Here is a 12,053-nt window from a genome sequence, read left to right as displayed (position 1 = left end):
ATTTTCACTCTGTGTGTCTCCATCCCCCATCTGTCAAGTAGAAGAAACAGTACTCGCCAACTCTGTGGAAACCTGCTAAAATATGTATTTCTCTCATAAGTTATTTTAAACTCCAGCACCTGAGTATCAAAGAGAAATGTAAAGTACCAGCATCCAAATTACCACACTAAAGAAATCACACATTTCTGCAGCTCATTTTTTTACAGGGAAGAAAATGGGAAAGTGGCAGGAGATTTTCCAGCTTAAGACAGAAACATGGAGCGACTTTTGCATTCCCTGGAAAAAAACACATATAAATAAAAACTGAGACCAAGAAAGCAGCTACTGAACTCTGCAAAGCCCTGAACCAAAATCAGAGAGGAACTGGAAATCCTGAGGAAGGTGCCTTGGATGAAAAGCCTGAAGACATCAAGTTAGCCAAGAGGCTGATCAAAAACCAGCAACTTGCAAGAGGATATTTCAGATCTCTGTTGCTATGCTTATTTACAGCTATGGTTAAACCGGGGTCAGTCAGAGCCCTTACGCACCCCAGGCTCAGGCAGCACCACTTTAGCCAAACTCTTGCCCAGCCCACCAGCACAGTAACTCTCAGCAAAACAATGCCTCTGCTTTGCCTCAGCTCCCACAGCTCCCGCCTGCTCCCTCACCTCAGTTGGGCTCACTCACCTCTGCACAAGACGTGCATTCCTCCATTCCTCTTTTAAACCCTATTTTTTTCTTTTTTTTTACCAAAATGCAACACTTGCAGAGGTCACCTTGCCCCGCTCTAAGCGACAGTTCCTGTCACTGCTGGGCTCTATCTATAGAAAACCACACAGCTACCCAGCTCAGACATGAAAGGCCAGAGAGGAGAGCTCCTTCTGCTCACAGCAAACACGCCTCTGGTTCAGTGCTGCCCATCTCTGCACGAGAGCAGCCAGGCTATTTATAGGCACTCAGTTCAGCACTGTTTAGTGGGTTTGGGCGGAAAGGGCCACAGATAAGATCAAGATGACTTTATAAAATGATGTAGACATCGCTGCCTTTCTCTTCCTCTATTTTGACTTAACAGCCAAAGGACTTGTTACTTGCAGAGGAATGCAGCTGCAGAAAATGAACTGGGGAAAGGACCTGACTGCAAAGTGACACAAATTAAATAAAAGTGGGGAGGCGAACAGCTACTTCTGCTCCCCAGCCTCTCTGCAGATTTTTAATTGAAGATCTACTCTGATCAGATTACTGGGCATGTAATTCGTCAAGATAAAAGTGAAATTGCTTCTCCCATAATGAAAATAGAATGTTAAATCTATTTTTATTATCATATATTGGATCATACGGGAAAAGCTACTGCCCTGAAACACTATGAGGATGCGCATATAATTATGTGCATCCTATCCAGGATAAATACTAAAATTGTTTGCAATGGAACTATGCAGACTGTTTTCTATCCAGCTGAGTCCCTTTCCAGTGTGGTGTCCCGTAGCATGGCATTCCATGGGCAGATAACATTACGAAAAACTGAATTATCGTCTCGGATCAAGTGTAAAATGATGCAATACTGATTTCAACACTGACCCCTTTTATCATATTGCAAGTCAGTGTAAAAACAGTTACTGAAGAAACTGACAATTTAAAACAACACTGCACATAGCAGAGTGTCTTAGGAAATCTGAAATAAACAAGATTAGATAACTGAAAGGCAAGGCCTAGGAAATTTCTAACATTTTAGTATTTATCTTTGGCCTTGAAGAACAGCAACTTCCTGCAGAAAAAAATTTGGTTTATGGCAAGCAATACACAACCCTCGCCCCAGCTCATCCCCTTTCAAAGCCTGACATTTAGGAAGAGCAATAATATGTTCTCAGATTTCTCCTGTCAAAATGGGTGCAGGCCTAATCCTGAACTGACAAAAGAAAAGTTTTGCCACTGACCTCAACAGGAATGGTTTCAAACAACCCAGAGGACTTTAAAAAAGAACTTAAAAGAAAGAGAGCCTTGTGCTTCACTGTTTCCCCTTCCGGCCTTGTAAGAACAAGAAGCCAAAAGATTAACAGGAGCTGTTCAGAAAACCAACAAGACACAGTTGTGTTTTTGGCAGCACCATTCATCTGAGGTGTCTCTGCACCCAGTAACCCATGTCAGGTGGTCAGAGACGGCCTACACAGATTAAGTGCTTTCTATACTGATAACATGAGTGATTCTACTAAAAGTTAAGAAGGATCACATCAAATTTCAATTACTTTCAGATTACATCCCTTGTTCTCCTGCACACAGTAGTGCTCACCAAGTGAAACACAGGAGCAGACAATCCCTTCCTGAAGCTTAAAACTATTGCCCCATTTGGAAGCAGGGCTCTGATAAAACTGATTTCCAAATCTGGAAAACAAGCCTATTAGCCGGACTGAGGGTGACTATCAAGTGTGTCCAGCTGTCAGGCTGGCAAGTGTTCCTCGGCACAGGGAGGCTCCAAAACACATTTGATAGAGACAGAGGAAGAACAATGCAACTTATTTCACTGCTGAGATCATAACATATTCTTAGGGGCAATTACTCAGTGCAGCATATCAAAAACAAGAATTATGCTTCACTGACACATCTTTCCAATGCAGAAAAAGAACTATGTACAAGGTAACAGCACAAAGCTATCTAAATAGCAATTAAAGAATCCCAAACCCAAAGTCCCCAGCATGCGGATTTCTCTGTTTATCATGTGTCTTCAGAATATAAAAACTTTGAAGACACACACTGTTTCTATTTGTATGCACCACAAAACACTGATGCCAAACAACAAATAATTGACTAAACAAAGCACCAAATGCAGAGAGGAAAAAACAAAATGCAAAAGCATATGCGGAACTGGGCTATCTTTATAGACGTTTACTAAGCAATTTTATAGACAGCTGAACCCCAGGGACCAAAAGAACCTCATCTAGTCACTGATTTTGAGTAAGCCGTGGCAAAACCGATAGGAGTAGGTCTGCAGGCACTTAAACATGGCCATGCCATGCTAGGGCAGGTACAAATCTGAGTGCTGTACCTTGTGGTTTTAGTAGATGGTGTCATAAAAGCCATTGGTGGTCATATACATGAAAAAAATTAATATTTAGAAATCAAATAAAACACAGTAAATCCAACAAAGAAACTACAGGAATAAATCTAACCAACCCCATAGAATAAGACATGAAATGTCAAAAGGGTAGGGGTTAACAAGCTAATCTGAGAGCAACATCCTTCCACCAGACAGTGGTCACACCCTGGAAATGAACTCTAGGAAGCTTGGAGGGGGGGAAATCTGGATCAGTAAAGCAATTCTAACAATGGGACACACAGAGAGCTATACAGATCTATAGGGGAGCCCGAGGTAATTACAGGTTTGCATAGCCTTGTTTGGAAATTCTACATTAAATGCACTTTCTTCTTGAAAAAGTGAAAATTGTATTCACATTTCTTTCTCTGGTATCAAAAGAGCAAGACATTATGAGAACTCACTGCAAAAAAAGGACTCCTGAAGAGGAGAAAAAGAAAAAAAAAAAATCAGAGGTGGAATCAAATGTCAAAATAGAAGCTGGGGCATTGAGTCAGAGGCCCACTAACAGAAGCTGAGCACTACAACTGAGGAAGGGGGTTACAGTACAGACCTTTGTACAGCCACATGGGAAAGCCTAAGAAAACTCTCTTAACAACCATCCTCCCAATTCTCCTCTGTTGTAACCTCCAGCCCTGCTGAGTGATCTGGACTCGGCACATCCAGTGAGAGACAGAGGCAAGCACAGCCAACAGCTCTCCTACAGCCTCCCTGCAACTCCTGAGACAGCAGAATCCAGAGCAGAGCACAGCAACCTATCCAGGGAGTAGCTGAGATGTCACTGAAACAGGTAATGCAAGCTTATTCCCCAGATCCATAGCAAAAAACAGGAGTTGGTATCAAATAAATACTGAATAGGCTTTAAATTGCCTTGGCACAGATAAATGGTCAAACACTTCGTTCTTCATTAGTTAATGTTGCAGGCAATAAACAAAAGAACAGGTGGTTGAACCAACTTCTTTCAATACCAGCTTCAGCTGCTATTATTATGAATGACTCTCCTAAAAGGGATGCACAGTCACAGACTTAAAGTGAACAAATTACCAAATGAAAAACAATTTGAGAGCACACAAAAATGTATATGGGGAAGGAAATACAACACACAGTGAACACACAGCTCCTTGGTAAAACGAGCTCTGTCAGAGAGCTCCAAGAAAAGTACTAAAACAGATGAATATTCTGGTCAGCTGCTTAGAAGGGAGAATGAAAAACACACCAGTACACTGATGCAGGATGAGTTAGGAGCTGGACAACTCCTGGCACACTAAGTGTTTAAGCCTCAGGATGCTTTCCATAGGCTCCTGGCATCCTTCCCAAGCACATTTATCACAAGAGGGAAACTGAGCACAAAATGCCAGTCAAACTGCAGCAAAGATGGAAGATAGGGGCTCAAATCCATCCACAAAGACAACTAAAGTCAAAAAGGCAACAGTTTAATAGCTACCTGAATATTTTGGAATGGAATAAATTTCTATGTTTGTACTAATTAAATGTGAACTTCATTAATTTAAGGACTAACATGAAAAATTTGTTATTTTTTCTACCATCTAAAATTATATATACATGACTACATCCCTTCCTTGGGCATTTCCCCCATACCCAAAAAAGTCACAACACACCATTTACTGTAAAACCTTCTGAGACATGCCTGTCACAAGCTATGCACCAGCACCACAGAATCCCCTGTCTGAACTCAGAAGGAGGTGCCTCTTCTGCTGAGGCACAGGAATAGAACTTCATTTGGAATCACAGCTTGTACACAGAACCCTCTAATGCTGCAGCCTATACCCCCACAGCTTAAGTCACAAGCTCTTATTCATTCAGAGAGACAAGTTACTACCAAAAACCATGTGTCTAAGCCCCCCCATCCACTTCACCAGTAAGCAGAAGGAGCCAGGCACTCACCATAGCGGGCTGTCAGGGCCATTTGACATGCAAGTACCAGGCTGGGGAGTGCGAGCAGCACAAGCACAGAGCAGAGAATGTATGGGAAAGCACATGCAGAATAGAGCTGCGGATTCCATCCTCACACTCATAACCACCCCATCCTTCCCACACTGCTGAACGTCATAGAGACCTTTGTAGGAAGGAGAAGTCAGCAGAGAGTACCAGCAAGAGAACTTCAGGATACGGGAAAGTGAAAGTTATACCTTGACGAAGAAAACTGAATTCTTTGCCCTTGTGTTGAGGAGTCTGAAAGAAAGACAGCCTCCTCCCACTGTGTCTGGATTCCCATCACCTCTGCTGCTGGTAGATGCAGAGCCAAATCCTCATCCTTTTATTCCAACTGGTATTCAAATAGGTTGAGAGCAGAAAGCAGCTTTCGGCCTTCAGCCATTTAATTAATACTTAGGTATCTTAGAATTTATTTTTATCTCATCTGTAACAACTGTCGTAATCAGATTTTCCATATTTATGTATTAAACAACCTATGCTTTTAAGTTTTTTTTTCCTCATCTATTTAACATAGTTTTTAAAGGATACTGCAAAGTTTTAATTTGTTTTTCCACTTCCCCTGTTTTAATGTCCTGCAAATACCTCTGTCCATGCCAAAGACTTCTTGATCAGCACCAGCAACAACAAAAAAGATGAGCACAGCCCTGGGAACAGCATTTTGCTAACTTTCAGCTGAACAGAACAGAAGGGGCTGGTGTGAGTTCCCAGAATACTCATTTTTAATAAAACCTCAATGATAGATCTATACATTCCAGAGAGTGCTCTGCCCTGCCACAGCTGAGAGCAGTTCCAAGAGCAGGCAGCTCACCTTCCCTGTTTTATCAGACACATTCTGTCATTCAAAGGCCACTGAAGGTGGATGTCCCACAGGGTAAGATGTTACCTGGAGCTGGCACCACCTGTCTCAGTTCCCAGGTCTGGGGATGCCCTGGGTGATTTCTTGCACTTGATACAAGAAGTATGTATCTACATTTTCCCTACAGGACACTGTGGGTGGTATCACCTTTCCTCACTAGAAAATTACATGGATAAATTTACTAAAGCTTGCAAGTCTCAAGTGCAATGTGCTCAATACAAGCGCATTTCCGTTCTCAAAAAAGACAAACCACAACATCAGAACAGTGATCAGACATAAAACTTTTCAACTTAGCAATGAAACTGTGAGGAAACAAAAAGTTCTCCTATAAAACCAAATGAAGTAATCCTGTAATAATCAATTGCCTAATTGAAGTGGTAAAGTTGCAGCCATCAAGCCAACCTTTTCCTCTCTGGAGAGGAAGGCAGGCAGCTTTAGACCTCTTCCTCCTCTGTGCAAGTGCTCTCTGGGCCTGCGGACTGCAATCTCCATACCCTGTGGAAGCACTGCACTGTTGCTGCAGAGGTGCAGCACTACTGAACAGGGCATGCACGATAAGCTCATTACTTTCTGAAGTGTTTTATATAAAATGTGTGAGGAGGAACCACAAACCATGGGAGCTGCTGCAGAACAGTGCTGCTGCCTCAGCTATTCTGCCTGAAGCTCAACTACCCCTGAATGACTATCCCACAGGGCTGCAGTACCAACAGAAGCATCTTAATAGAAATTCTTAGTGAAACAAGAAGCAATAACAACTTAGTGAAGAAAAGGCAGGGAACAAATTGTTTCACTGGAGAGTTAATAAAATATCCTTTAAAAAATGGTTGGTGCATTTGAGATCTTGAAAAAACATGTTCCAAGAGGAACACATGTTCACTTGGGACAGTAGTGTGCTCTGAAATTTCCAGTGATGCTGTGCCAATATCTGGGGTAAACCTTAAGCTTTCCAGGAATAAGGAAAAACTTTTTATATTTCATTTGCACTTTCTCTTACATATGCAGGTATAGCTGCTGTATCAGAAAGAATCAGACTGGATTTGTAACTAAAGAAGGTAAAGTTATGCAGTGTCTCACGTGGTATACTGGATTTCCCAATCAGGTAATCTGAAGATAGACATTTCAGAGTTTTCATCTATAATCCTGTACTCCTCCAAAGTAAAAACTCAATAATTTTTCTGTAACGAGGGTTTTGGTAAGGGAAAATACTCTAAATATTTTAATTAAGTTTCATTAAAAAAAAAACAAGCAATCAAACCAGAACATTCATATGGTTTTTTTTGTCTCTAATTTTATTAGAGAGAATAACTAGAAGCCTGGAAATGTTTTAGTGATGTGGTCTAAGTAAATCCATGCTCTCAAAACATGCAAAAGTTTAATGTTAGCTCTTTAGTTCTTGGAACCTGATCTATAGTTAGAAGGAATGAGAAACGCTTCAAGTGCGTGTGGTTTTGTGCTTTGTTTTGTTGTGCGGTGGAGTTTTTTAGTTTGGGTTTGTTGGCTTTTGTTTTTTGGGTTTTTTTTTCTTTTTTAACAAGGAAGTAACAGCTGTTGCTTTCATACAACATCCAAAACTCTCCAGCAGCAAGGCCAACTTACAGTACACCACTGGAAACCGTGCTGGGAGGTTTCCCAAACTGTGTCAAAACAGATGAGTCTAAAGTGCACATGAAACAGAATGTATATTAATGGACTAAAATCCTACCTGTATCTTGGTGCTCAGAGAAGAAACTAATATGTTCATGCTGTGAATCCAAGAAAACTCATGTCCTTAAACCTGTGCTCAAGATGTTCAGTTTCAGCTCAATCACAAAAACTTCTCCTTTTCAACAGTTCTCACACTCCTTAGGTGAAGAGTTCCCAGTTTCTACCCGGATTAAAGTATAAGCCACTACAATTTATGACACATGAAGATCCTAAAACGTCCTCTTTCAGACAGCCTTTTAGAAGGCAGCAAAACAAAACATACAGATATTAAAATATGTTTTAGTGGGAGATGCCACAGACAGAACATGAATTAAGTAATGAATTCTGGAAAATTCCTTCCTCATTTCTTGTTTATTTCTTTTACAATATTGCTTTACTGAAATGCTTTGCTTCTTATCATAATGCTTCTTTCAATACTTGTATTTCAAACTAATAAACTTCTCATTTTCCTCACTCTAATCTTGGGAAACCTTAAAACATTTACCCTCCAGAAACAAAAATACCACTTCTTTACCCATGAAATGGACATTTTATCTAACAGGCAATACAAGAAGAAACAAAATGAGTTTTCTTCAGTTGCCCATGCTGCCCCACCGTATGTCTGAGGACTCGGTGTAGCACGCTCTGGAAGCTTGCACAAAAACCAGGAGAAACATTTTGCTTCACCCTGTTTTTCTGCCTTTATCCTGCAGAGTGGCTCCAAGACCTCAAGGCTACTGATCAGAAAGAGAATCACAATTTCCAATAGCACAAAAAAACATCACCTATATCTGGTACACAGCACAGAGAAGGGAAACGTGCCAGTTCAGATACTGAACAGTCTGTCCACTGCAGCAAAAAGCTCAACACCAGTTCATCTGTACTGCTTTTCTGAATATAAATTAACTTGACATATCTCTGCTACCAGAGCTAGACAGCTTCCCAGAATGTCTGGAGAGTGGCTTGCTCTGTTTGCAACTCCGGTGAAATATAAACTGCAAACTTGTCTTAAAAAGTTCAAGGCAATGATAAATGCTTATAAAACTGAAAATATCACAGAGAAATTACTTGTGAAAGTAAACAGAACTTAGACTAAACTAGTCTAAACAAGAAGTTCTCCTGATGCCACCCAAGGACGCTGCTGAAATCCTGTCTGGTAAACAAGCCGGGAGCTCAACATAGCAAAGCTGGCAGGCTGGAAATCCCACAGAACTGATGAATGAAATGGGAAGGTGGCCTGTTCATCCACCCTCCAGCTTTCTGAGGGCTGTAATGTGAGGCTGGAAATGAAAGGTCAAGTTCACTGTCAGAGCTCATAAAAGGTTCTGTGCTCCTTGGTTTCACACCCTCAACGCCCAGGACCGCTTTGGACATTCCTGCGCCTCGGTCCATGCTGAGTGACAATAAGATGACATTAGCACTTCAGCTGGTTCCAGCTGAGGTCTCAGCACTGCTTAGGAGGTGGGAGCAAGGTCCTGCTGTTGCCTCTCCTCACACACATCCTCTTTCTCTTAGTTAATGTCATCTCTTTCCTAATTCCTATCCATTCAAAAATACATAATCTCAGCCGACCAACAGTTTCTGCAGCTGCACCAACACCAGCCTGAGACCAGAGAGGAGCTAAAAACAGTGCACTCTGAGGCCTTATGCTGGCACAAGTCTGTCAGGTCTCTGTCAGGTGGCTGATCAAACACACAATTCAGCCTCTGCTTCTCCAGACGAGACAAGACCACTCACATTACCTGCTATACCTGACCATGTGAGACTTTATTTTTTCCCCATAATAATTAAAAGACTGCTAAACATGCTTCCCTTATATCTTCTTCTCTGCCTCAAAAATTCTTTCTAGCTAAAAGCAAGTATGTTAGAACACAGTACTTCACTTTCCAAACACTGAGCCTTCCCCTTCTTCCCCTCCCCACTGCCTCACAAGGGACAGGTTTTTTAGCTGAAGAGATGTTACCTGTGATTTGCCTTTAGACCCTACACATCAACACCTTAGTCCTCAAACATCCAAATGATTCCACTTGCCCCACTACTATCACACCAAGCTGCTTCGGTCAAACACAGTTGGACAATTGTGGGGCTTTGAGACAAATTCACTTAAATTTTATGGTCTTGCAAGCAAGCAAGCAGCTTTACTTTACAGCATTTCTTAGGAAAACAGATGGCAGGGCAAGAGGAAGGAAAACCTTCAAAGTGCTTGCAACTGTGACAAACCAGTAAATTCTGAGGAATTCCATGGGCACAACAGATTTTGCACTCAAGCTGTGATAACAGTAAGCTGCTGTGGTGATTTAGCTGTACTTACAGGCAAGGTCTTAAGCTCACTACAGCAAAAGATGTGGTCAGAAGAGATTTATGTCCTCAGGCCATAGCAAAAGTCTGCCTGCATGTTTTACTGTCACTAACAGACCTGTCCAACAGCTTCTACAGCTTACAGTAGTCAGCACTCTATCATTCAACAGACAAATTCAGAATTAGGTCTGCCTTTACAAAGGAAGCAAGCTCCTCAAAGTCTCATCAAAACCATGATTACCCACAAAGTTGTCTTTGCTTCTTGCCCTGAGGGCAAGGAAAGAGTATACATGCAGCAGCATGCAGAAAAGACAATGACAAACCAAAATTACATCAACGAGCAATAGAAAAAATCAGTCCTGAATACCATAATACCTGGGCTTACTTGGAAAATTTGACACAATTTAGTCAAAGGTTTTTGAAAGGTTAACACACAGAAGGCTTAATAGCTGTAGACAATATCTGTTTATAATCCTTGTTCTTAATATGCTTATGTTTGCATATGCAAGTGACTGATTTTGTCTTTTTCCAGTCATGCTGACACAAGAAGTGATGTAAAACAAGGAAAATTATTAAGTAGGAACAGGAAGAGGTGTTCTGTTATAGCCAAACAAAAATACAACCCAATGCACCTTTCACCTTAGCATCTCTAACATCCTGGTATAAGCAAGAGTTCCTGTTCTAGCACTGGAAAAGTCTTTGTGTCCCTGCTCTCAACACAAACCACCACAGAGACAGACTGTAGCATCCTTCCTCCCTTTTCCCATGAGACTCCTGCCACAAACGGTGTTAAAAAATCCCCAGGTTCATCCAATCTCCAGCAAGCCAAATTCTTATTATTCAGCACTCTGGATACAGGAAAATATCTCAAAAGACTTTTTTTTTTTTTTTTTTTTTCACAGCAGAATAACAGACTAGCTTAAGTCACCTGGTGCTACAGCACGGCTGAGATCTGCTTGATACAGAACATGAACAGGTTTAGAGGGCTCCAGGGTTTCCTGGTGTTGTCAAAAGAACCATCTCACAGCCCAAGAAGCCAAGGGCAGTGCCAGCAGTACCTCACACATGGAGGAAGCAGCCCCATCTCAGTCCTCATGTACCACTGCACTTTGTCACAGGGGTGTCATCACTGGGACCAATGCAGCCAAACAATGATGCACAACAGAACGATGGCAGGTCCTGTGTTTGAAAGCAGTGCAAACCAGCCAGCACGAAAAAGAGCCCTTTGAACAATGCTTCAGACACTGCACCATGCAGAGACATGTACTCTCCTTTGCCGAGTACAAGAGAAGCAACACTGAGCTGCAGCACCAGTGCTGAACGAGCTTTTGCATCCCCACAGCTGCACCATGCTTGTCCATGCTGCAGAGACAAGGTGAGCACAAGGCAGGTGATGACAGAGTAACTAACCTGGTATTTCTAAGCAGAAACACATGACACAACAGTCCAAGAGTTACACAGGAGCTTAGTGGCTACAAAGAAAAATCATGCTGCTATAATAAAAAGAGTACAGAAAAGGGAAACTCCCTATGCGTGGTTCCCAGTCTAAAGTTGAAGCAAACCTTCACATCTTTTTTTACAGTAACAATACAGAAGAACTGTGGTTTTGGTTGTGGCTGCAGAATGTTGTTACTGCCCATAAAAATGGTGTTATTGCTCCAGGACGAGCCACAGAGGGATAAAATATGACTGGGCCAAGAGAACCTTGGTGGAAAGGACTGTTACCTTACCAGGAGGGCAAAGCAGGACAGACAAAGCTGGGAACAAAGACTAACCAGATGTAAGATCACTGCTTTACCAGACAGAATGCTAAATACTGCTATTTGGCTTACAGAAAGATAAAACAGCACAGTGCAAGATGGGGAAAATTAGGATTCACAAAAAGGATGGGAAGATGCTGAGGGAGGCACCACTTAATGACTGCAGGGAATAAGGAGGGCTGCACCTTCCAGAGCAGAACTCTGAAGATGAGACAGTGACTTGGGCCAAGTACAACAGGACCATGGAGGAGGGAGGTGCTGGAAAGCGATAATGGAACACTGTGACAGGGAGCTATGGCTGGGATGTGCAGATGTTCTCAGGGAAGGCATGGGGAGGTGAGAAAGGAGCCCGTGGCAACTGTGACATGAGGAGAAAAGGGGAGATGCAGCTTCATGGGGTGAGGATGCCCTTGAGGATTCAAATACCAGATAAATG

The 12,053-nt window shown here is 42.0% G+C and overlaps 1 protein-coding gene across 1 annotated transcript in view; it reads right to left on the bottom strand.

Annotated features, from left to right (window-relative positions):
• The window catches only part of DGKD (diacylglycerol kinase delta), a 53,978-nt gene that overhangs the window by 40,890 nt on the left and 1,035 nt on the right, over positions 1-12,053 (bottom strand). The window lies entirely within an intron of this gene.

Source organism: Pyrgilauda ruficollis, unplaced genomic scaffold, assembly GCF_017590135.1.
Source record: "Pyrgilauda ruficollis isolate IOZ18807 unplaced genomic scaffold, ASM1759013v1 scaffold209, whole genome shotgun sequence".
Classification (NCBI taxonomy): Eukaryota; Metazoa; Chordata; class Aves; order Passeriformes; family Passeridae; genus Pyrgilauda; species Pyrgilauda ruficollis.
Note: the sequence above shows the minus strand (reverse complement) of the source record. Positions and strands in the feature narration are given on the sequence as shown.